At 43.7% G+C, this 27253-nt stretch overlaps 1 protein-coding gene across 1 annotated transcript in view; it reads right to left on the reverse strand.

Annotated features, from left to right (window-relative positions):
* Positions 1-26388, reverse strand: part of LOC124793741 (synaptic vesicular amine transporter) — a 781226-nt gene extending 754838 nt beyond the window's left edge. The window contains exon 1 of the mRNA XM_047258044.1: positions 26229-26388. The gene's annotated coding sequence lies outside the window, so the exon portion shown is untranslated. The remainder of the gene's footprint in view (positions 1-26228) is intronic.
* Positions 26389-27253: the final 865 nt, after the last annotated feature.

Genomic DNA, 27253 nt, shown 5'->3' on the forward strand with positions numbered 1-27253 from the left:
TGATGCTGTCATTTACCGTCTATTAAAATTATCAGATGATCAAAACAAGTTGTAAAATTAGTAAGACAATACAACTCCGCTAAGTTTCGGTGACATGATAAATCGCACAAATGTAAAGGTTGTTGATTCAACTAAACATCTAAGGATGTCAATTACGAATAACTTAAATTGGAATGTTCACATAGATAATGTTGTGGGAGAAAGCGTACCAAAGGCTGCGTTTTATTAGTAGAACGCTTAGAAGATGTAACAGACCTACTGTCGACATTGTATACACTACGCTTGTTTGTCCTCTTCTGGCACACTACTGCGCCATATAGGATCCGTACCAGACAGGACATCGGAAAAGTTCGAGGGGCTGCGCTTTTTTTATTATAGCGAAATAGGAGAGATAGCGTCATGGATTTGATACGCGAGTTGGGGTGTCAGTCACTAACGCAAAGGTGTCTTTCGTTGCGGCAAGAGCCTTTCACGAAATTTCAGTCTCTAACTTTCTTCTCTGAATGCGAAAATATTCTGTTGACGCTCACGTAAATGGGAATAGATGGCCGTCGTAAATACGAGAAATCAGAGCTCCCAGGGAAAAATCTAAGTGGCCATGTTTCCCGTGCACCGACACTGGACTGTTGATGAATGGAAACATGGAACTCTATGCGACATGTGAAGGTAAAACTTTGAGTGGGACAGTTAAATCTCATAGGGTATCTTAACTAGCAAGAACCTTAATCGCGAAATACATGGATATTTATTTAAATTTGTGTTCATTGCACTATCTAAAAGCTTCAGAAGGCGCAATGGTTCTCTAGTTGTCTGAAATGAGCGCTATCAAAATTCACTATCCCTTTCTTGAGAAGCAGTGTATTGCAGTTACTCAGATGGCGCTTACCAAGACGTATCATAATTAACTTATTCAGAATATAAAGATTATAATTTCAAAACCAGGAATTTGCAATATTCCGTGTCGGTGTGGTATGTCATATTTCGGCCACACAACTAGAACAGTTGAAAGGCGCCCACAGACTTCTGCCATAAGCGCGCAAGCGCATCGATCAGAAGTCTTCTGTTTCCTTCTGCAGTATAACAGTTTTGACAGTCATAACTGCCTGGCTGTGTGCGGCATTTATCTCTGTGTAGCCACATATGGGATATCTCGCGGAGTTCAAGGCTTTGGACTGCGGGAGGCAATCAGGTACTCGCCGCGAAAATTTCAAATTGAGTCCAACGTGGTCACGACAGAAAGACACTCTGGGTTCGGCTGTTCTGCGGTGTGGACAGTGGCGCTAGTTTTCGGACGGATGATACAGATCTACTGTATCAACATGCTGTTATATGCATCTCGGTGAGGTCACAGCATGCTTTGGCTTTATTTGTGCATTCCACACGTATAACTCTCGTTTCTTGCAAACCGTTTTGCTTTCGAGTCATGTTTATAAAGGGAAAATTCTCTAGTTGCATATTTGTCCAAATTTGGATGAAAATCAGTATTCTTTGTGACCAGTTCAGAACCATGTGCCCAAATACATGGCGTTATCCAGTTTCGGATAACATATCCTCGAACAGTGGCAACTTCAAACTGTCTCTCTCCTTCCTCTCAACTAAAATCAGCAAGAAGGATGATACTGGATAATTTTTAGTCTTATTAAATCAGTAAACATCAGATGGTTACTGCGGGTTATCTTAGACGTATTGTAGCCACCTACAAGAGGTTGTCTAACCGGTAAAAAATCTTTTGGAACATTAGGATATTTTTCTACCACAATTTACGTTCGTCTTTTCACTTTTGTCCGAAGTTACAGCCCCGAGGCTTTATATGTCTGCACCAGCATTGGGTTTGGTCGTAGTAGCTGGTCCCTTCTAACTGCTTTGCTTCAATACGAAATGCACTCGCTTTGTTTCCTATGCATTCTCCTTTTGGCTTTTAACATTAACAGGTATCATGTAAGCCGACATGATGTAGTGGTGCACCCAGTTCGGAGCAGCGACGTCGTCAGATCAGTCATTGTTTGTTACCCTTTAATTAGCCGTGCGGTCTAAGGCGCTGCAGTCATGGCCTGTGCGGCTGGTCCTGGCGGAGGTTCGAGTCCTCCCTCCGGCATGGGTGTGTGTGTGTGTTTGTCCTTAGAATAATTTAGGTTAAGTAGTGTGTAAGCTTAGGGACTGATGACCTTAACAGTGAAGTCCCATAAGATTTCACACACATCTGAACATTTTTTTGTTACCCTTTAAAGTTCTTGTCCTGAGTGCTTATATTGAGAACGTACAGATGCCAAGTATGTTTCCTTTCACGGATTTCGTCAACAAGATGAGGCTCATTACTCAGGTGTTCATTAATGCAACACTATTCCTTGTTTAAACTCATTAATTTGTTTCTTTCACCAATACTTCATCGAATTTTCCTTTGCGCTCACGAAAGCGCTACCGTCGTCATTAAAATACCTTATTCAATTGTGCTATCATGGAATTACGCTTGAAAATTGGCTGAAAATCAGGTTAACACTTGTTTCAAAATTTTAATTGAACATATAGCTTAATTTTTGAAGACGACCGTAGGTTGGATGTCTGGAGCACGAACGGCATACACGTCTGACACAACCAACCAAGTCAGCTGTCGATGAACACTGCCTTGTGAAGCCACTAATTAGTGGTAAAAGTAATTACAGTTATATTCGCTTAACAAATAATATTTACCACAAGTAGTATGTTGAAACTTTAGATTTCTCGGTGACACATAAAGAGTCCATGAACTGCTATACAGACTAAAGACGCCATTTTATCTCTCTCTTGTAGCTTGTCTTTTTCATCTTGTTACTTAACTCTTGTATTGTCTTTCGCTCGTGGCCTGTATGTATTCGTTAAATAATAATTATCAGTGATGAATTTTAAAAATTTGTTCTTGCTTTGAAATGGAAGCATTTTCTTCTCCTTACCCTTTACGTAAATGTGGCCAATGCTTTATAGGGTGGAAGCGTGTGTGATACTTTCATTTAATTACAAAAGTAGCTTAAAATTAGTTTTCTTTCATTTCTCGCGCTCTGAATTCTGAACACTACGCATTTTGAAGTTATTTGCGAAGTCCGATTTTCAGTTACAGCAACACGGTTATCTCTGACTGTTGAAAATTTATCTTCACGTAAAACCAACTAGCAGTAACTTGCATTAACTTTCTTAAATCTTCTATAAAGATTTTTTCACTACTGTAAACTATCTTTGTAATAATTTGTCCACTATGCTTGACCAATGCTTTATTACGCTGATACAATAGCTCCCTACTTAGCAATCATATACAACCGCTCGCTCACCGATAGATCTGTACCTACAGATTGGAAAATTGCGCAGGTCGCACCAGTGCTTAAGAAGAGTAGTAGGAGTAATCCATCGAACTACAGACCTATATCATTGACGTCGGTTTGCAGTAGGGTTTTGGAGCATATACTGTATTCAAACATTATGAATCACCTCGAAGGGAACGATATATTGATACGTAATCAGCATGGTTTCAGAAAACATCGTTCTTGTGCAACGCAGCTAGCTCTTTATTCGCACGAAGTAATGGCCGCTATCGACAGGGGATCTCAAGTTGATTCCGTCTTCCTAGATTTCCGGAAAGCTTTTGAAACTATTCCTCACAAGCGACTTCTAATCAAGCTGCGGGCCTACGGGGTATCGTCTCAGTTGTGCGACTGGATTCGTGATTTCCTGTCAGGAAGGTCGCAGTTCGTAGTAATAGACGGCAAATCGTCGAGTAAAACTGAAGTGATATCAGGTGTTCCCCAGGGAAGTGTCCTGGGACCTCTGCTGTTCCTGATCTATATAAATGACCTGGGTGACAGTCTGAGCAGTTCTCTTAGGTTGTTCGCAGACGATGCTGTATTTTACCGTCTAGTAAGGTCATCCGAAGACCAGTATCAGTTGCAAAGCGATTTAGAAAAGATTGCTGTATGGTGTGTCAGGTGGCAGTTGACGCTAAATAACGAAAAGTGTGAGGTGATCCACATGAGTTCCAAAATAAATCCGTTGGAATTCGATTACTCGATAAATAGTACAATCCTCAAGGCTGTCAATTCAACTAAGTACCTGGGTGTTGAAATTACGAACAACTTCAGTTGGAAAGACCACATAGATAATATTGTGGGGAAGGCGAGCCAAAGGTTGCGTTTCATTGGCAGGACACTTAGAAGATGCAACAAGTCCACTAAAGAGACAGCTTACACTACACTCGTTCGTCCTCTGTTAGAATATTGCTGCGCGGTGTGGGATCCTTACCAGGTGGGATTGACGGAGGACATCCAAAGGGTGCAAAAAAGGGCAGCTCAATTTGTATTATCACGTAATAGGGGAGAGAGTGTGGCAGATATGATACGCGAGTTGGTATGGAAGTCATTAAAGCAAGGACGTTTTTCGTCGCGGCGAGATCTATTTACGAAATTTCAGTCACCAACTTTCTCTTCCGAATGCGAAAATATTTTGTTGAGCCCAACCTACATAGGTAGGTATGATCATCAAAATAAAATAAGAGAAATCAGAGCTCGAACAGAAAGGTTTAGGTGTTCGTTTTTCCGGCGCGCTGTTCGGGAGTGGAATGGTAGAGAGATAGTATGATTGTGGTTCGATGAACCCTCTGCCAAGCACTTAAATGTGAATTGCAGAGTAATCATGTAGATGTAGATGTAGATTCGGGTGGGAACGGCGTTCTCAGAAATATTTATCCCATACCATACCATTTTATTGAAATCAACAATGATGAAATTCCTTGAGTGCAAAGACATGTCATGTCTGTTTTCCAACGATTACAATCTACGGCTGCACATTAGTGCGGCATTAACGGCACTAGTGTTAAGTACACGTCCGTTGGAGGGCCTGTAAATGGCCTGGTAGAAGGCGATGCACAATGAAGTAATTCCTATATTGTCGAACGAGGTAGTACTCTGACATATCTGAGCTACGTGGGACTACCTCCACCTCTAAATGAGTTCAATCCTGAGCCCCGCTTGAAATCTTGGCTGCGGGAAGAAAGGGTATTAGCAAATGATGATGATGTTTGGTTTGATGGGGCGCTCAATTGCGCTGTCATCAGCGCCCGTACGAAGTCCCAATTTCTGAACAGTCCACTTTCTTTTCACAATCCAATCTTGTCAATCTCACAAATGATAATGATGATGATAATGATGATGAAATGATGAGGACAGCACAGACACCCAGTCCCCGGGCAGAGATAATCCCCAATCCAGCCGGGAATCGAACCCGGGACCCCGTGATCCAGAGGCAGCAACGGTGGCCGCTAGCCCCTAGACCACGAGCTGCGGACGGATTAGCAAAAGAAAGAGCTTGCAGGAAGCAAAATGTTAAAGCAGAGATTCCTGAATATCGTACGTGGTAGCTACTAGGTTAAAGGCGAGTATCCATAAATATTTTCTTCTAGCTAAAACACTAGACGTGACAGAATTCACCATTTACCTCTATGGTTGGTTTCGGGCATTTTATGACTATCATTGGATCTCGCCTTTGATACCGTTACACGTGTAGCTCCTGACAAGAGTATTTGAATATATTCTAGCTTGTTGCTAAATACATCATCAACCCTTGGCTTTAGGTACTTTCCGATGTGGTTAAGATGACTGAAATATTACATGGTGAGTCAACTTAAATTTGAATTCCTTTCATTTCATGAACAGTTCAAGAATCGAAACGTCATTCTCGGCATATGAGTGTAGGTAGAGAGACAAGTAATGCTGTTGAATGGGTAATACTCTCAAGTCTTGTATTAATAGAGATGCACAAGCATGTGTTTTCTTTTTTTTTTACTGGAATAGCATTCTTTCTTCAACGGCACTGGAATACTCTTGAAACTTCAGCTACAGATTTATTGTTGGCGTTGAACGTTTTTGCAAAAATATCAAACAATCGTACTAAAATTGTAAGACAAGGCGATCGCAATCGGCTATTGTGGCAAGAATACCGCCAAGTAAGCCTCTCATGCCAAGCTCTGTGCCGCGCGGAGTAGCCGCGCATTCTATGGCATCTTGTCACGGTCCGCGCAGCTCCCCCCGTCTGAGGTTCGAGTCCTCCCTCGGGCATGGGTGTGTGTGTGTCGTCCTTAGCGTAAGTTAGTGTAAGTTAGATTAAGTAGTGCCTAAGTCAAGAGATCAATGACCTCAGCAGTTTGGTCCCATACGATCTTACCACAACTTTCCAAATTTTTTAAGTTTATTCAATTCAAAATATTTAATCTTCCTTAAATACAAGGAGTACAACTTTGCTTCCGTCGTTTGCCTATATGTGGCGACAACGGTAAGTAGCGGTCGAAAGAAACAGATCGCAGACGTCAGGCAGTTAGCTTGGACCTCGGTCAACATAACGTCATTTAAACATTAGTCGATTTGTGTCTACTTCATAATGTTGTTCTTGATTGAAAATGTTAGTTTACGAGCCTAATTCTCGTCATTTGCGGGGCGTGTTACTGTTTTGTTTCAATATGAAGAAAACAGCGGCTGAGTCTCATCGAATGCTCTCAGGTATGTATGGTAAGGACGCTATCGGTGAAATAACGTGTCGTGAGTGGTTTCAACTCTTCAAGAACTGTGATTTTAACATCGTAGACCGGCATAGTGGTGGAAGAGAGAATGTTTCCAGAGATGCAGAACTGGAAACATTTCTGAGTAAAGACTCGCGTCAAACTCAAGAAGAATTGGTACGATTAGTGGGAGTGAAACAGAAAGCCATTTGAAAACGTCTCAAGGCTATGGGCACGATTCAGAAAGAGGGAACTTGAGTTCCGTGTGAACTGAAACGAAGAGACGTTGAATGGTATTTGTGTGTTTCCGAACAGTTGCTGCAGAGGCAAAAATGGAAGGAATTTCTGCACCGCATTGTGACCGGGGACGAAATATGGGTTCATTACGATAACCCTAAACGCAAAAAATCATGGGGATATCCCGGCCATGCTTCCACTTCGACGGCCAAACCGAATATTCACCGCTCCAAGATCATGCTCTGCCTTTGGTGGGACCAGCTCGGCGTCATGTACTACAAGGTGTTAAAACCAAGTGAAACAACCACATGTGCTCGTTATCGAATGCCGTTAATGCGTCTGAGCAGAGCATTAAAAGACACACGGCCGCAATACAGCGACAGGCACGATAAAGTGATTTTGCAGCACGACAACGCTCGACTCCACATTGCAAAAGAGGTCAAAACGTTTGGAAACGTTGAACTGGGAAGTCGTACCCCACCCGCCGTATTCTCCAGACATTGCTCCCTCTGACTGTCACCTGTTTAGATCAATGGCGCATGACCTGGCTGATCAACACTTCCAATCTCATGAAGAAGTCACAAATTGGATCGATTCGTGGATCGCTTCAAAAGATGAACAATTTTTTCGACGCGGGATTCGTACACTACCCGAAAGATGCGAGAAGGTAGTGGTCAGCGATGTAAAATACTTTGAATGACACATGTGTAACTAATTTGTTTCATTAAAGCCTCAAATGTTGGGGAAAAAACGGCGGAAGCAAAGTTGTACGCCTTGTAATTAAATGGTTATTGCCTTATAAATTGTGTTTACACAACTGAAACAGCGAAATTAACAGGAGATTTCAAAAAGGGAAGAGATGTAGTCACACAGCGGAATGAAAAGATTTAATATATGACTCGCCGCGATATTGAGCTTAACCAGTTTCATAAACAAAATTTGTACAATAAGTCTGAGATGCCTTCGTACAGTTTACCAATTATTCTGCGACATTTTGATTAAATGCTACACATCCTCCGTCGCCCGTCGGCCACTGTATGGTGCGTGGTGAGAGGTAGTGCCTGAACTTTAGTATTCTCGGCATCCTCTTGACAATGTCAATCTCGGACTATTTAATTCCCTTAAGATTTCCGAAACGGAATGTCACATGCGCCCAGCTCCACGTTCAAATTCTGTTAATTCTCGTCGTGCGGCCATAATGTCGGAAACTTCCTCACCATAATTACCTAAGTACAAATGACAGCTCCACCAGTGCACTATCCTCTTACATTTTATGAATGCGATATTAACGCCATCTGTATATGTGCATATTGCCGTCTCTTGCCTTTTGTCACCTCAGTGTGTAGCAGAGAACTGATGGTTATCTCTCTGTATATAAAAGAAGATTTCAATGATTCATTGACTCATCATGGCCGAGGTCAAACCGCAAAGAATAGAAAATTGAAATTTGGAGGCGTATTGATCTTACACCGTAGGCACCGTTTAAGAAAGGGGTTTTCGGAATTCTACCCCAAAGGGTGTGAAATAGGGATGAAATATTTATAAAATATTTGACTATGGAAGCGTTTTTAAATATATATTATGAAAATTGGTTTTCACTTCTGTTATAGAAATAAAAAATACTGTTTTCACTATTTTAGGAATTCAACCTTTAATGGAGGCGAAACAGAAAATGAAGAGTTTTATGAAAATATTTCATTATGAAAGCATTTTTAAAAGTGAATCTACGAAAATTGGTATTTGGCTTCTCGGTTAGAAATTAAAAAAATACATTTTTCAGAATTTCTGTAAATTCAACCCTAAGGGGCTGAAGTAGGGGACGAAATATTTCGTTATTTTAAAACATTTTTGAAGGTAAACCTATGAAAACTGGTATTTGACTTCTCGGATAGAAGTAAAGAAATAAGCGCAAAGGGATGAAATTTTCTTTAGAAATATTACCACAAGAACTCAAAAGACAGGATTAACAAAAAATTCAGCCTCCAGCTGCCAAAATCGCTTTTTGGCCAGAAGTACATTCGTAAAAGACCAGCTTCTATGGCCTTAATTAGCGTAAGAAGTTTAGATGGTGTTCCAATTCGTGAGCAAAATCAAAGAAAGCTATTTAACAGTCCCCACGACAAATCGGCTTTGTCAGCACTACACACAAAATAAACGGCTCTTTAATACATTAATTTTTCAGTAGGACTAATACACCCATATAATTTTTTTGTTGTAATTACGAAATAAATGCGAGCGAATCGGCGGGCGCTGAGCTAGTCCTCCCGATATTTGTTATTGGTAGATTTTATAATGAATACTAACTATATATACAAGATTCTAGGGCGCCCCTCCCCCCCTTCCTTACCGCCCCTTGCGAACGCCTGTGTATTCGTATGAAGTAAAGCCAAGAGGAAATACATTTTGTCTTAGTAGCGCACGTTTATTTCCTTGCTGTATATAAAGATGGAACCTGGTGCGAAAGCTCCTCTTTCTAGTGTTTACACAGCACTAGCATTGACTTTCAACTTTAGCACATTTCTCGAATACTTCTGAGAAGAAATTCAATGCGTACATTATCGAGCGTCATGTTCCGATACTGGTCTTCAAGATTGCTTTCGACTGCTCTTAAAAAAGTACGCCATTCCACTTGTTACAATATCTAGGTTATACAAGAGTTAAAACTATGCCCATACAATTAAATTATGTGCCCCTCTGCCTACTATCACTTGCCGAAAACCTTGTTTCGATATCTTTAACCGTTCACAAAAAAAATATGTTCAAGTTGTAGTACATCGACATCAGCGATGAGATCTGATGTTGACCACAGTAGGTCGAAACAGATCTTAATTACAGTATGCAGTCAGGACTACCGTTGCAAGAGATGGAAGATCTAAGTCTGCTATCATAAGAGGCATTGGTGTTTCGCACTGTGCACCATCAGCGAAAAGATCTGAGAATGGTGACATTAGGTTGAAACGGATGTTAACTACTGTATGCGGTAAGGATTATTGTTGGGAGAGATGCAAGATCTCAGGCTGCTGTCATAAGAGGTGTGGGTGTTTCGCACTGTACAGCGACATCAGTGACGAGATGTGATTGTGGTATCACGTATCGACACTAGAGATGGGCAAACTCGTTCATCCTTGGGAACTAGTTCACTGGTGATCGCTCTTTTTTGAGAACCGTTCAATTTTACTCGTTCACAGTTCAAAAATGGTTTAAATGGCTCTAAGCACTATGGGACTTAACATCTGAGGTCATCAGTCCCCTAGACTTAAACCTAACTAACCTAAGGACATCACACACATCCATGCCCGAGGTAGGATTCTAACCTGCGACCGTAGCAGCAGTGCGGGTCCGGACTGAAACGCCTAGAACCGCTCGGCCACAGCGGCCTGCCACACTTCATTTGTGCTTGGTATACGATTCTTACGAAAAACTGAATATTAGTAGCATATGTGACTGAAGATGGAAGACGCCAAGAGGGTGCACTTGCCTCCGCCATGGAGTACAGAGTTTTTGTTCGTAACAGAATTCTCACACACTTGTAAGTTTCGTGATTCTGCAAAACCTCTCGTTTAGCCAACTGTAGCGTTATGTGGCTGATCGCAGTGAAATGATATGAGGTGGCACACGGAAAACCGGCCCCGAGTACAGACTGCTGGCCAATTGCGCAGAATGTGTTGACCGCTACGAGCAGAATAGATAAACATACAATAATTAGGCAGTGGAGAAACTTACAAATAAGCTAATGCAAACAACAACTTCGAAACAATAGATGACGATTGTTAGGCGACTATGACTCGGGCCGATTTTTCGGTGCGCCGCCCTGTACCACTGAAATAATATTGTAGAAGTTATCGTATTCTCGTTAAAAAAAAAAAAGTGACACCAGACACTCGATAATGGAACGCGCACTTCATTCGGTTTTAAGTCGGTCTGCCTTCCGTAATAATGAACATGCTCTTCTACCTTGGAAAATGGTCACTCGTGTGTACCGTGCTGACTTTCTTTGCATGTGAAATAACAAAAAAAACATTGCCTGTTTACAAGTATTTCTTCGGCTTTTTATCGAAATAGTGTAGTAAGCTGATATGCCGTTTTGTTACGCTTTTTATCAAAATAGTGAAGTAAGGTAATATGCCGTTTTGTTACCTGCCACATACCACGTAATTTTATGTAATTTACGGAATTATATAATACATTTTACTTACCAGTCATGGACGCTGAATAGAATACGAAAAGAACAAGAAGTTCAGAGTTCAAAAAATGTTTGAAACAGATCTAGAATGGGAGTGCGCAGCGGACGAAACGAACAACTCTATACTGAACTAACTACACTACTGGCCATTAAAATTGCTACACCAAGAAGAAGTACAGATGATAAACGGGAATTCATTGGACAAATATGTTATACTAGAACTGACATGTGATTAGATTTCCACGCAGTTTGGGTGCATAGATCCTGAGAACTCAGTACCCAGAACAACCACCTCTGGCCGTAATAACGGCCTTCATACGCCTGAGCATTGAATCAAACAGTGCGTGGTTGGCGTGTACAGGTACAGCTGCCCTAGCAGCTTCAACACGATATCACAGTTCATCAAGAGTAGTGACTAGCGTATTGTGACGTGCCAGTTGCTCGGCGACCATTGACCAGACGTTTTCAATTGGTGAGAGATCTGGAGAATGTGCTGGCCAGGGCAGCAGTCGAACATTTTCTGTATCCAGAAAGGCCGGTGCAGGACCTGCAACATGAGGTCGTGCATTATCCTGCTGAAACGTAGGGTTTCGCAGGGATCGAATGAAGGGTAGAGCCACGGGTCGTAACACATCTGAAATGTAACTTCCACTGTTCAAAGTGCCATCAATGTGAACAAGAGGTGACCGAGACGTGTAACCAATGGCACTCCATACCGTCACGCCGGGTGATACGCCAGTATGGCGATGACGAATACACAATTCCGATGTGCGTTCATCGCGATGTCGCCAAACACGGATGCGACCATCATGATGCTGTAAGCAGAACCTGGATTCATCCGAAAAAATGACATTTTGCCATTCGTGCACACAGGTTCGTCGTTGAGTACACCATCGCAGGCACTCCTGTCTGTGATGCAGCGTGAAGGGTAACCGCAGCCATGGTCTCTGAGCTGATAGTCCACGGTGCTGCAAACGTCGTCGAACCATAAGTGCAGATGGTTGTTGTCTTGCAAACGTCCCCATCTGTTGACTCAGGGATCGAGATGTGGCTGCACGATCCGTTACAGCCACGCGGATAAGATGCCTGTCATCTCCACTGCTAGTGATACGAGGCCGATGGGATCCAGGACGGCGTTCCGTATTACCCTCCTTAACCCACCGATTCCATATTCTGCTAACAGTCATTGGATCTCGACCAACGCGAGCAGCAATGTCGCGATACGAAAAACTGTAATCGCGATAGGCTACAATCCGACCTTTATCAAAGTCGGAAACGTGATGGTACGCATTTCTCCTCCTTACACGAGGCATCACAACAGCATTTCACCAGGCAACGCCGGTCAACTGCTGTTTGTGTATGAGAAATTGGAAACTTTCCTCATGTCAGCACGTTGTAGGTGTCGCCACCGGCGCCAACCTTGTGTGAATGCTCTGAAAAGCTAATCATTTGCGTATCACAGCATCTTCAGCATTATACAGGGTGAAAATTATTTAAGCCGACAAACTCTGGGAGATTGTAGGGGACATCAAAACAAATATTTTTCCCTAATGTCATTTTTTTCCTATGAGGAGTATTTAACCCGGTAGATGAAGATTTCTCTGGTGGCAAATTAATTAAACCAACTAACACTTTTCCATTTTTTTATTACCAAGAGACAACAGATTAACGCAACCCAATTTCAATTACAGTAGATTTTCAAAAATGCCTCCATTGACACGTAAACAAAGGTCACACCGTCGGATTATGTTCTGTCACACACGGGCAAAAACCCCAGGAGTACCCTGAATTGTTCCTGCTGCTGCTACTATCCCGGCAACCAGATCATCTTCTGATGCAACAGGAGTTGCGTAAACGAGGTTGTGTATCTCTACCCATACAAAAAGGTCCAGAGGGGGACATATCTGGGGATCGAGCAGGTCATGGTACAGGACCACCTCTGCCAATCCACGTTTCTGGGAACCGTCGGCCCAGGAATCGACACACACGACGACTGAAAGGTGCCGGCGCCCCGTCATGTTGGAACCACCTGCGTTGTCTTGTAGGGAGCGGGACGTCTTCCACCAATTCTGGCAATGCTCTGGCGAGAAAATTGTAATAGTGCCTGCCATTTAATGGCCTAAGTAACAGATTCGGCCCAATTAAACAGTCTCCAACAACACCGACCCACACATTAACGAAGACCCGCACTTGATTAGCGCTAGTAGCTGTGGCATGTGGGTTATCCTCACTCTAAACATGCGAATTGTGCATGTTGAAGACTCTATCACGCCCGAACGTTGCTTCATCGGTAAACAACACAGGATGGAAATGTAGGATGCTTTTACACTGTTCCAGGTACCACTGCGGAAATTGTGCTCTGGGTGGATAATCAACTGGTTCCAGGTTGTGGACACGCTCTAAGTGAAATGGACGTAACAATTGCTCTCGAACGACTGTTCTTACATTCGTCTGATTCGTCCCCATGTTACGTGGAATTGCACGAGTGCTGATTGAGGCATCCCGCTCCACATGCTGCAAGACAGCTTCCTCAAATTGCAGCGTTCTTACCGTGCGACGGCGTCCCTGTCCAGTTAATCTGCTAAATGACCCGGTCTCACGCAGACGTTGGTTCACAGCAGCAAAGGTCGTATGATGCGTATGATGCGGGATACGGCGATTAGGATATTGTTGCTGATAAACCGGCTGTATAGCTCGTCCGTTGTGGTGCGCTACGTAGTACGCAACAACTATATCAGTGTACTCACTCCAGGTGTATCGCTCCATTAGTGAACAGAGACAATGCACTATTACGCTGGTGAACAGCAGTTGCCTACAACTGAAGAGTGTAATACGCCCTCCAACAAATGAAGATCGTAATACGGCCTGTAACAACTGAAGGGCGTAATACGGCCTCCATCGGTTTAAATAATCCTCATAGGAGAAAATGACATTAGGGAAAAATATTTGTTTTGATGACCCCTACAACCTCCCACAGTTTGTCGGTTTAAATACTTGTCGCCTGTATGTAACGAGTCTTCTTATGCTCGGAGAATGCAAGTTAAGTAAATTTTCTGTTTGTCGTGTTACCTTGTTCGTTAATCATTTGTGCTCCTGTCCAGCTTTCCTACGACGACAGTTGCTCTGTAGCCCACCTCTCCTTACAGGTGCAAAGGAACGGTTCACCAAGATGAACGAAAGGACCGAGGAACAAATTCCAAGAAACGATCGGTTCATAGTTCACTTCGGTCGCGGCGGTCTACTTATAGTTCCCGGAATCGAGGAACGATCGGTTCATAGTTCACTCTGGTCGCGGCGGTCTACTTATAGTTCCCGGGAACGAGGAACGATCGGCTCATAGTTCACTAGTTCACTTCGGTCGCGGCGGTCACTTCGGCAGTTCTCGTCCCAGCCTCGATCGTGTGCTCGACTCCGTCTCGGTCTCTCTCGGCCGCACTCGTCGTTCTTCACATGACCAGTTACACTGCCGCCTGCTCCTAGTTAGTTCAGTATCCAGTTGTTCGTTTCGTTCACTGCGCTCGCCCATTTTACATGTGTTCCAAACTGTTCTTGCACTTGGGTCTGGCTATTCAGCGTCCACGACCGGTAATCAAAAAGTATTTTATAGTTACGTAAATTACATAAAAATCACGTTGTATGTAATAGGTACGTCTTTTCAGGTAACAAAAGGGCATATCACCTCACTGCATTATATCGATGAACAGCAGAAGACATGCTTATAACCAGGCAAGTTTTTTGTTATTCATATATTTTTTGGTTTCATCGACTTGAATTAGCAACCAACTTTCAATAATATGCTTAACTTTTAGAGTAAGAAAATTCATATAAAACGATTTTCGTGTATCTTTCATATACAAAACATTACATTTAGGAAGGCTCTAATTATTTTTAAGTTTGGCTGTTTCCAATTTGCATTAGCTGCTAGTTTGGTTTCTTTGAAAAAAAAAAGTAGCTTGTGGGTCATTTTGGTTCAGTAGCATTTCAAAATACATAGATTGCCATAAAATCGTATTTACTTATTATCTCAAAAACATTTGTTCAGAAGTAGCCTTCAAACCAAAAACTTTACTACTGCGAACTTAATTATTATTATTATTGCGGCATTAACTTTAATAATGCAACATAAAGACCTAATTTTTACTAAGCGTGTGACGCAAGTATGATGAGAAAACCACATTTTATTTTATGCTTCCACAAAATCTACTTCGCCTACGAACTCAGAGACAACGTGAAGTATATATAGGGTGTAAACGATTATTGTTTACAACGTAGCATAGCTATGTTGTGGAAGACGAAACGAAGAATTTTATACAAGACACTTGTGGTCTATTAAGTTGGGAAACAGCCACCAACAGGTTTACAAGACTACATGTGCTATAGCCCATGCGCGTCGCGTGAGATTTTCATGTTCTCTTCTCCAGCTCTCTACACATCGTCATCGATTGTTTCGTCATTGTTGCTTACATTAGCTTGTTATTTCTTCACTGCCTAATTATTACATGTTTGTCTGTTTGTTGTATCTGTATCTGTTATGAATAAAAACTCTGTACTCCAGGGGGGGGGGGGGAGGCAAGCGCCCCCTCTTGGTGCCCTCCATCCTTCAGTCATCTACACTACTAGTTTTCAGTTTTTCATAAGAACCATATACCAAGCACAACTGAACGGTGAACGAGTAAAAATGAACGGTTCCCAAAAAAGAACTATCAGCAGTGAACTAGTTCCCAAGGATGAACGAGTTTGCCCGTCTCTACTGTGTACACACCACTGATCTTGGCAACAGATACTGTATGCGGTCAGGGCTACTATTGCGAGTCATGGAACTTCTGAGCCCGGTATCGTAAGAGGTCGCACTACATTGTCCGTGAAGTATATCTGAGACATGTGGGGACTGTGGCGCTATCTGGCCTCGGCGTCAGACCTGCCTTTTATAGCGGAGAGCGGGGCACAGGCTTTCTGCAGTCCGCCATGCCATCGGCAGCGGCAGCGGACGAGCCGTTTGCGGCGCAGTGTCAACACGCCGCGAGGCTCCGGTGCAATAAAACGCCACGGCATCGCCGCCGTTCTTTGATGTCGCGCTGCGCCACGACACGGGCAAACAACCGACCCCATGTCCCGCGCTTGTACTTACCTCCTCGCCGATCTGGCACGGAATGCACCGCTGTTTAGCGGGTAGTCTCCCCGCACTCCCCAAACTGTCGGTACCACTACCCAAGTTTGTACTGTAAGGTCCTTGTAAAGCATATGTGCATTCCCTTCAAGTGTTTGAGCCAAGTATTATGCAGATTTATGCGATCGGGAATGCTCAGCAGCAGCAAGGGTACATGTACATTTGAGACTAAAGCGTCAGCAAGGAGTATTAGTGATGAAATCATAGGAGGCAATGTTGTGCAACCTTAGTAGGGACAAAAAAAATGGTTCTAATGGCTCTGAGCACTATGGGACTTAACATCTTAGGTCATCAGTCCCCTAGAACTTAGAACTACTTGAACCTAACTAACCTAAGGACATCACACAACACCCAGCCATCACGAGGCAGAGAAAATCCCTGACCCCGCCGGGAATCGAACCCGGGAACCCGGGAGTGGGAAGCGAGAACGCTACCGCACGACCACGAGATGCGGGCTAGTAGGGACAAGATCCGACTATTCGGGAGTAGGATCTTACAATCTGAGACAGTGTTCCGAGACAAACTTCCGTCACAATGTCCGCAAACGTGACGTCAGATCCGCCTAGCAACAGCGATCTGAACGCCCAGCCGGCCGGAGTGGCCGAGCGGTTCTAGGCGCTACAGTATGGAACCGCGCGACCGCTACGGTCGCAGGTTCGAATCCTGCCTCGGGCATGGATGTGTGAGATGTCCTTAGGTTAGTTAGGTTTAAGTAGTTCTAAGTTCTAGGGGACTGATGACCTCAAAAGCTAAGTCCCATAGTGCTCAGAGCCATTTAAACCAATCTGAACGCCCATTGGCTGAAAGTTTGCATATATATATATATATATATATATATATATATATATATATATATATATATATATATATATATATATATATACTCCTGGAAATGGAAAAAAGAACACATTGACACCGGTGTGTCAGACCCACCATACTTGCTACGGACACTGCGAGAGGGCTGTACAAGCAATGATCACACGCACGGCACAGCGGACACACCAGGAACCGCGGTGTTGGCCGTCGAATGGCGCTAGCTGCGCAGCATTTGTACACCGCCGCCGTCAGTGTCAGCCAGTTTGCCGTGGCATACGGAGCTCCATCGCAGTCTTTAACACTGGTAGCATGCCGCGACAGCGTGGACGTGAACCGTATGTGCAGTTGACGGACTTTGAGCGAGGGCATATAGTGGGCATGCCGGAGGCCGGGTGGACGTACCGCCGAATTGCTCAACACGTGGGGCGTGAGGTCTCCACAGTACATCGATGTTGTCGCCAGTGGTCGGCGGAAGGTGCACGTGCCCGTCGACCTGGGACCGGACCGCAGCGACGCACGGATGCACGCCAAGACCTTAGGATCCTACGCAGTGCCGTAGGGGACCGCACCGCCACTTCCCAGCAAATTAGGGACACTGTTGCTCCTGGGGTATCGGCGAGGACCATTCCCAACCGTCTCCACGAAGCTGGGCTACGGTCCCGCACACCGTTAGGCCGTCTTCCGCTCACGTCCCAACATCGTGCAGCCCGCCTCCAGTGGTGTCGCGACAGGCGTGAATGGAGGGACGAATGGAGACGTGTCGTCTTCAGCGATGAGAGTCGCTTCTGCCTTGGTGCCAATGATGGTCGTATGCGTGTTTGGCGCCGTGCAGGTGAGCGCCACAATCAGGACTGCATACGACCGAGGCACACATGGCCAACACCCGGCATCATGGTGTGGGGAGCGATCTCCTACACTGGCCGTACACCACTGGTGATCGTCGAGGGGACACTGAATAGTGCACGGTACATCCAAACCGTCATCGAACCCATCGTTCTACCATTCCTAGACCGGCAAGGGAACTTGCTGTTCCAACAGGACAATGCACGTCCGCATGTATCCCGTGCCACCAAACGTGCTCTAGAAGGTGTAAGTCAACTACCCTGGCCAGCATGATCTCCGGATCTGTCCCCCATTGAGCATGTTTGGTACTGGATGAAGCGTCGTCTCACGCGGTCTGCACGTCCAGCACGAACGCTGGTCCAACTGAGGCGCCAGGTGGAAATGGCATGGCAAGCCGTTCCACAGGACTACATCCAGCATCTCTACGATCGTCTCCATGGGAGAATAGCAGCCTGCATTGCTGCGAAAGGTGGATATACACTGTACTAGTGCCGACATTGTGCATGCTCTGTTGCCTGTGTCTATGTGCCTGTGGTTCTGTCAGTGTGATCATGTGATGTATCTGACCCCAGGAATGTGTCAATAAAGTTTCCCCTTCCTGGGACAATGAATTCACGGTGTTCTTATTTCAATTTCCAGGAGTGTGTATATATATATATATATATATATATATATATATATATATATATATATATATATATATATATGTGTGTGTGTGTGTGTGTGTGTGTGTGTGTGTGTGTGTGTGTGTTTGTGTGTTTGTGTGTGTGTGTGTGTGTGTGTGTGTGTGTGTGTGTGTGTGTGTGTAGGAAACGAGAGAAGTGTCCTTATTGGCTGAGGGAGAAAGAGGAGAGGGTCTCTCTTGTTCTTCGGGAAGACAGGGCGAGTTAGTCGCGAGGATCCACTCAAAACGCACGGTCGAGTAACCGGGGCGGATCTAAAAGAACGGTCGCGAGTACATATTTCAGCAGTTAAACAAGCTAGAAAGTGAAGTTATTAGTTATTAGAACGCCACGTGTCATGGGCAGCGTCTATCATTAAGTAAAGTCAGAAAACTGTGTTAATATATGTAAAGGGTCGAATGTAACGGAGTAGTCCAGAGCCTCCATGTTGCAAATGCTGATTCTGTGACCTATGTGACAAAGCTGTATTAAAACAAGTATAGTATAAACGTTGTTGACCATTAACAACAGGCATCCCTAAGCACTCCAATTCAGCAAGATAACCACCTACATGGAACCTGGCGACTGAGCGCTACTATTGTGCTACGAGGGACTTACCGAAGCAGCAAGACATCAGGTTAGTGATACCGCCCAGAGAAGTACTTCCTTCTCGCTACAATGCCACTGAGGGTGTTGTATGCACATGCTCTCAGAGGCGTCAGATGTCACAATACAGTTTTATCAATGCAAAGATGATCAGTGCGGATGACTACTATTCTTTACACTCAGGTGACGAAAATCATGGGATAGCTCCTAATGTTGTGTCGGACCTCCTTTCGCCCGGCATTGTGCACCAACTCGGCGTAGACTCAACAAGTCGTCGCAAGTCCTCCGCAGAAATATTGAGCAATGCTGCCTCTATCGCCGTCCATAACAGCGAAAGCGTTGCCGGTACAGGATTTTGTGTACGGATTGACCTCTCTATTATGTCCCATAAATATTCAAAAATGTTCAAATGTGTGTGAAATCTTATGGGACTTAACTGCTAAGGTCATCAGTCCCTAAGCTTACACACTACTTAACCTAAATTATCATAAGGACAAACACACCAACCCATACCCGAGGGAGGACTCGAACCTCCGCCGGGACCAGGCGCACAGTCCATGACTGCAGCGCCTTGGCCGGCCGCGGTGGTCTCGCGGTTCTAGGCGCGCAGTCCGGAACCGCGAGACTGCTTCGGTCGCAGGTTCGAATCCTGCCTCGGGCATGGATGTGTGTGATGTCCGTAGGTTAGTTAGGTTTAAGTAGTTCTAAGTTCTAGGGGACTGATGACCACAGATGTTAAGTCCCATAGTGCTCAGAGCCATTTGAACCATTTTTTTGCAGCGCCTTGGACCGCTCGGCTAAACCCACGCGGCCGTAAATATTCGATAGGATTCATGTCGGGCGATCTGGGTGGCTAAATCATTCACTCGAATTTTCGAGAACATTTTCGAACCAATCGCGAATAAGTGTGGCACTCCAAAAACGTTGAATGCCTGAAAATGGTCTCCAAGTAGCCGAACATAATGATTTCGAATCAATGATCCGGCCAGTTGGACCAGAGGACCCAGTCTATTCCATGTAAACACAGCCCACACCATTATGGAGTCCGCCCCCGGTAGCTGATTGGTCAGCGCGACAGAATGTCAATCCGTAAGGGCTGGGTTCGATTCCCGGCTGGGTTTGAGATTTTCTCCGCTCAGGGACTGGGTGTTGTATTGTCCTACTCATCATCGTTTCATCCCCATCGACGCGCAAGTCGCCGAAGTAGCGTCAACTTGTACCTGGCGAATGGTCTACCCGACGGGAGGCCCTAGTCGCACGACACTTACATTTTACCATTATGGAGCCACCATCAGCTTGCCTTGTTATCAACCTGGGCCCATGGTTTCGCGGGGTCTGCACAACATTCAGACTCTACCATCATCTGTTATCATCTGCCCGGTCCATGGTTTTCCAGTCGCATATAATCCAAATAACATGGTCACAAGCCGAGGAGAGGGTCTGCAGGCGATATGTTGTTAGCAAAGGCACTCGCGTCGGTCGTCTACTGCCACAGCCGATTGACGCCAGATTTCACCATAATGTCTTATCGGATACGTTCGTCGCCTATCATTGCTTTCTGCGGTTATTTCGCGTAGTGTTGCTTGTCTATTACCACTGACAACTCGACGGAAACGCCGCTGCTCTCGGTCGTTAGGTGAAGGCCGTCGGCCACAGCGTTGAACGTGGTATCAGGTAATGCCTGAAATGTAGTATTCTCGGCACACTCTAGTCACTGTGGGTCACGGAACACTGAATTCCCTAACGAGTCCCGAAGTGGAATGCCCCATTCGTCTAGTTCCGATTACGATTCCTCGTACAGAGTCTGTTAATTCCCGTCTTACGGCCTTAATCACGTCAGAAACCTTTTCACATGAATCGCCTGAGTAAAAATGACAGTTCCGCCAATGCAGTGCCGTTTTATTCGATGAGTACGCGATACTGCTGTCATCTGCATGTGTGTACATCGCTATCCGGCAACTTTTGTCACCTCAGTGCATATGTAAATGATGTCAGTGCCCCTTTGAGACTACTCTTTGATTACAAATGTACTGCCGGCCGTTGTGGCCGAGAGGTTCTAGGCGCTTCAGTCCGGAACCGCGCTGCTGCTACGGTCACAGGTTCGAATCCTGCCTCGGGCATGGATGTGTGTCATGTCCTTAGGTTGGTTAGGCTTAAGTAGTTCTAAGTCTAGGCGACTGATGACCTCAAATGTTAAATCCCATAGTGCTTTTGAAAAAATGTACTGTAACGAAAAGGAATTATCAAGAAGAGTATTGCACTTCTCAGATGATCACGTGAATGGTACGTGTTTCGTTTCTGTCAACCCCTGCATGCTGTTCACGTCATCACAGAGTGCGACGCAGACACACACCATGCGAAAGAGACGCCGACGAGGTGAACACAACAAGTGCTACGGCCCCATTTCCCAGAAACTTTACTTAGTGGAACAGCGGTCAAAATAAGCGAACACATGTCTCGGCTTACCAGCAAATAATGGACTGCTTCTGAGAAAACTGCCGTCAACTTTTCCGTGGTACTCTATGAATTATAAAGCGAATCCATAGTTCAGCCGAAACGGTGGCATAGTGGCTAACGTCGCGGCTTCACAATTTTACTCCCCGTTTTCGAATCCCGATTATTATTTTTATTTTAGTTTTTCATTTATCTACCCATGTTTGTAGGAGATTACTACACGAATGTTTTAAATGTATGCTCAAACAATATTATCTTTATCTACATCTACATCTACATCGACATGGTTACTCTGCAATTCACACTTAAGTGCCTGATAGAGGATTAATCGAATCATTTTCATACAACTTGTCTACCATTCCACTCTCGAATGCCGCGTTGGAAAAAGGAACATCTAAATCTTTCCGTTTGAGCTCTGATTTATCGTATTTTATTATGATGATCATTTCTCTTTACGTAGGTGGGTGTCAACAAAATATTTTCGCATTCGGAAGAGAAAGTTTGTGATTGAAATTTCGTAAATAGATGTCGCCGGAAACAAAACCGCCTTTGTTTCAGTGCCTGCCACCCCAACTGGCGTATCATATCAGTGACACTCACACCCCTATTGCGCGATAACACGAAACGAGCTGCCCTTCTTTGCACTTTTTCGATGTCCTCCGTCAATCCTACCTGGTAAGATTCCCATACCGAACAGCAATATTCCAGCAGATGACGGAGAAGTGTAATGTAGGCTGTGTCTTTAGTGGGTTTGTCGCATCTTCTAAGTGTTCTGCCAACAAAGCGCAGTCTTTGTTTCGCCTTCCCCACAATATTATCTATGTGGTCTTTCCAATTTAAGTTACTCGTAACTGTAATTCCTAGGTATTTAGTCGAATTGACAGTCCTTAGATTTGTGCGATTTATCGTATACCCAAAACTTATCGGATTTCTTTTAGTACCAATGTGGACGACATCGCACTTTTCTTTGTTTAGTACCAATTGCCACTTTTCGCACCATACAGAAATTCTCTCTAGATCATTTTGTAATTGGAATTGATCGTCCGATGATTTTAGAAGACGGTAAATTACAGCTTCATCCGCAAACAATCTAAGGGGGCTGCTCAGATTATCACCTAGATTATTTATGTAAATCAGGAACAGCAGAGGGCCTTTGACACTACCTTGCGGAACGCCAGATATCACTTCTGTTCTACTCGATGATTTACCGTCCATCACTACGAACTGTGACCTCTCTGAGAGGAAATCACGAATCCAGTCACACAACTGAGACGGCACTCCATATGCACGCAATTTTATTAATAGTCGCTTGTGAGGAACGGTATCAGAAGCCTTCTGAAAATCTAGGAATGTGGAATCGACCTAACATCCCTTGTCTTGATACGTGTAATAGTAGTGTGTCTGATCAATAAATTTAAAAGCAAAAAAGGAAGAAGAAGAAACAAATGAATGAGAAAATTTGAAATTGTTTTCGGTGAAATTCTGGTAGTGTACCTTATCAGCTACAAGCGCAAGTTTTCGGTAAAGTGGTTTCCCGCTTAATTATTGCGAACGTGTGGAATCTTCAGCAATGTCACCGACCTTACGTTGCCTACGTTGGACTGTTGTAAGGAATTCCGACTGCGACATTTCTTTCCCAAGTGAGATTCATACTAAGAAATGTGAGTGTGGCAAATCTGCGTCTGCGTGATGTTCGTGGTGTTCGAGTTTCTACGATCGGTATAAACCAAAGGAATGCACCAAGTCCTCCTGAAGAATAAACGTAAGAATCAGATATAAGAATTAATGTAAGAATTGATATCAGAATGAAATACAAGAACATGAGAATTTAAAAATAGCGTACTCACATATAACATTTACTAAATGTATGACCTCATTATGAATAAAAGTTGTAATTTTATAACTTACGTAATGCCTTTGTACCCCGTATCTTCACAAGAATTATTCATGTAGCCATATTCTACGGACATGGGTACATAAATGAAAAAAAGAAATTAAAATAAAACATATATAGAAAATAATCGGGTTTCGAACATGGGGCGCAAAAGTGACACACCGCACTGCGACACCATTTCGGTTGACGTTATGGTCAAATAAAAGGCGTCTAAATTACGTCGAAAACTTTTACCGCTGCTTTCTCAGAAACGGTCGAGTATCTACGGATAAGCCGAGACATGTCCTCGCTTATTTGGACTTCTCTTCCACAGAGCGAAGTTTCTGAGAAATCGGATTATGGCACTTGCCATGTTCTCCTCATTAGTCAGTGTGAGTCGGACAATGGCTGTCACGGGAACGGCGACGGATGGCGTGAGAGTGCGTGCAAAGTATTAATAAATATAAAATTTGGGATAGATCGTCGAAAGTGCAAAAAGACGCGAGTATTACAAGGAAAATAATGAAACAAGTGCAGAAGTGACGTCAAGGTTTGACAAGATGTCCCACATGATTAACCAAGTTTTTTTATAAATGGCACTGCTTTTGCATATCTACAGTTGGTACCAAAAAAGGAAAGTCAACAATAATAATTCACAACCCGAAACGGCTAAAGTTTACTTCTTTCATTTTATTATCTTCGAACAAAGCGTCGCCATGAAAGGTGGACATACTCATCCAGGGCTCGTCGCCATTTTGCAGTTGAAACCGAGCACATTATGGGCATGCTCTGGGAACCATCTCATCAAGTGCAGAAAATGGATCACGCCACGCTTTTTTAACACAAAGACTATGGGATTCAGTGTTCAAGAATAAATACTGCATGTCGCAGATTCTCCCATTAATATTTTCTTTTGTAGTCAGGTTAGATTCTACAAAAATTATAACCGTTGTGCGCGAAAATAAATAGCTGAAAATAGACATATTGACATTTACAAGACATAAACGTTAATAGACACTTCTTACATCACAGAGTAAACACTGAAAAGCGTTGCAATTAATTGACTGTGCACAAATTACAGTAAAATTTCATATAACGTAACTGCAGTCCTAATACAATAGGTTAAATTACATGAGTAACAGCAGTCGCAACACAGTTTAAAACCACAAATATTACACGTTTGACTTTATCCAGATTTCTAATTTAACAGTTTAACAGAATATTTCGGCTTAACCACATCAATTACGTCAACCACCATAAACTTTTGGTCATATTAAAACTGTTGCGTTTCGGGAGAACAAGATTTTATCTTCAGTCACACCACCACGAAAATCCGAATACCTCATAGAATAAGACCTACAAATCTGTTCATAAATAAAAGAAATTTAATGATATCTTTATTCCAAGAGATATTCTGATTCTTACGGTGAAGTGACTGAAGATGGGAGTTTGCTCTTCCGAAAGGCTTCACTTTTAATGCAACCAGAATTTTGTAGTGATTGAGGTGATAGATGTGATCAAGCGGAAATAATGTTATACTGTTAAGCTGCAACTGTGGACAAAATTAAAACGTGTATTTATAAAATGAGGAAACAGCGCAACAGTTGCTTAACAAACACGACCGGTTTTGGGAAAGTTTAAGTTCTATCATCTCGTATGAACTGTGATAATGGAAATATCTTGTTAAATCATTATTATAGTTTACAGCGGATGATGGAACTTTAAGTATTCCGAAACCAGTCGTGTACACAATAAAAGATTCTGGATTAAGCAATTGTTGTGCGGCTTCTTCATCTTACAGCTGCGTCTGCGCTATAAGAAGCACTCTCTATTAAAAAGTGTATTATTTGTGCTTTGCAACGTAAAATCGTTCGATTAATACAAGTTCACAAAACTCCGAAGTAAAACTTGTTTTAAACTATATTACGTATCTTTTTCTCAGAAAATAAAACAGGTTTATTTTCACAATCGGTTCAATACTTATATGTTGTCATTTTAAGCTACTGCTACTAAAGCCATACTACTTCAACTATAACTGCTTTGCATATTCGCCAACACCATAACGAACAATTTGTATGCTTTTGCCATTTGATACATGTCAGAACATTGGCATGCTTCTTATCAAGCCATTGATTTATTGCCTAAAACTGGCTTGTCAGACCTAAACAGTGAGTGTCATGCAGAAGTCGTACGTACATTTTTGTATGGTTTCATAGCTACTATTCTTTCCAGTATATATGATTTCTCTCTTATTACTTAGATCCATTTCGGCATTTCGATGTAAATCAGTAGAGATGGTAGCATCCGTATGAGAGACTCGTAAGCGCTCCCGTAAGTTCGAAGAAGGCCCAGAAATCTAGTATTTCTGAGCAGTAGAATGTGTAGCAATCAGTTACGCTACATCTCTCGTTGCCTGAAGGTTTTAAAGTGGTCAGTGGTAAAGAATTACCCGCAATGATCGCTTGTCATTGGAATGTTTCTAAGTTACAAAATAGCGCAAAATGATTTTAACGTCATTTAGGAATCATCGTATTTTTCTTTGGTGTATCGTAGTTAAAAATTGGTTTGCTTATTTTATTAGCCAAGATTCTTACGTGAGCAATAGTGCAATCTTTTAAAAGTCTCATTTTACTGTGAATTTGTTGTTGTTGGGGTATTTTTATTTCCTTCCACAGTATTTCTTGCCCCTTGGTTGATGTTCAGCTTTTTTCTGGTCATTCTTACTTGTTATGAAACAAATGTCTTCGGAGCAGTCGCAAAATAGCGCGTCCCTTAGGCTCCCGCCAGCTGAGAGCGCCTTGCGGGCCGGCATACAAAGTAGGGGACTGACGCTACGAGACTGGCGTCAGATGTACTGTAGGGGGTTAGCGACTTACCGACAGCGGCAAGGCCGGACAGGCGACGCAGAGGAGGAGGAGCGGGCTGCGGCCGCCTACCAGGTGTACCGGCGGAGGCAGTCGCTGGGTGTGCGCTGGTCGTCCATGGCTGTGCGTGGCGCGTGGCGCGGCCGCTGCGGCTCCCTGCGAGCCCCGCGCCGCTTGCCTCGGAACTGGCGGCGCGCTCGCCGTCGCGCCGCTCTATATGGCCGAGGCGCGCGACCGTGCCGCCGCCGCCGCTGCCGCGGCTGCCGCGCGCACTACTCGCCCACACGGAGACGCCGAGGACGCCGGCGTCGTGCGCGCTCAGACAAAGACGTGTGCCTCTCGTTTCTCATAATCGATGAAACATGGAAACGCAACTAGACCGGTATTTAGTTACTCGTTCCACGGATCATACTCACAATGGACGCCATAACAGGACACTGTACGTTTCGTCTGTACGACAGCTGTACACATACATTCACTACAAACCTTCTTAATGAGAAGTGTTCAGTACCGTGTGACGTTCTTTGTCGTAATCGTGCCATTTATGTATTTTCTGTAATTAGATGTTTTAAGTATCACACAGCCTTAGGCTTCACAACATTTACTCAACTCTCTACGAGCTACAGAACCATAGTTGGATACAGTGTATAACGGTACTTTGCGGGCAGGCGTGTCAATTAGCATCATATTAATTAAAATTTTGGAGGAACTAAAAGGGGGAAAGTAATACGAAACTTTAATAACTGCACAGTATTACTAAGAAGCAATATAATGAAAAGTAATAAAAAGCAAAGTAGCAAAGACCAAGCGGGACAGAAAGATACAGGGGTGCAGTGGTTTTTTAATACATATAAATGAACATGTAACACATTATTGAGCTCTCTACTTCCAGTTATCGCGATCGGGCTAGTCGATGAAAAAGTGGTACGCGACTGCGAAATTCGTTAAGGAGATTATTTAAAGACTCTTCAAGCACATTTAAAATACACTCCTGGAAATTGAAATAAGAACACCGTGAATTCATTGTCCCAGGAAGG

This window comes from Schistocerca piceifrons, chromosome 1, assembly GCF_021461385.2.
Source record: "Schistocerca piceifrons isolate TAMUIC-IGC-003096 chromosome 1, iqSchPice1.1, whole genome shotgun sequence".
Lineage (NCBI taxonomy): Eukaryota > Metazoa > Arthropoda > Insecta > Orthoptera > Acrididae > Schistocerca > Schistocerca piceifrons.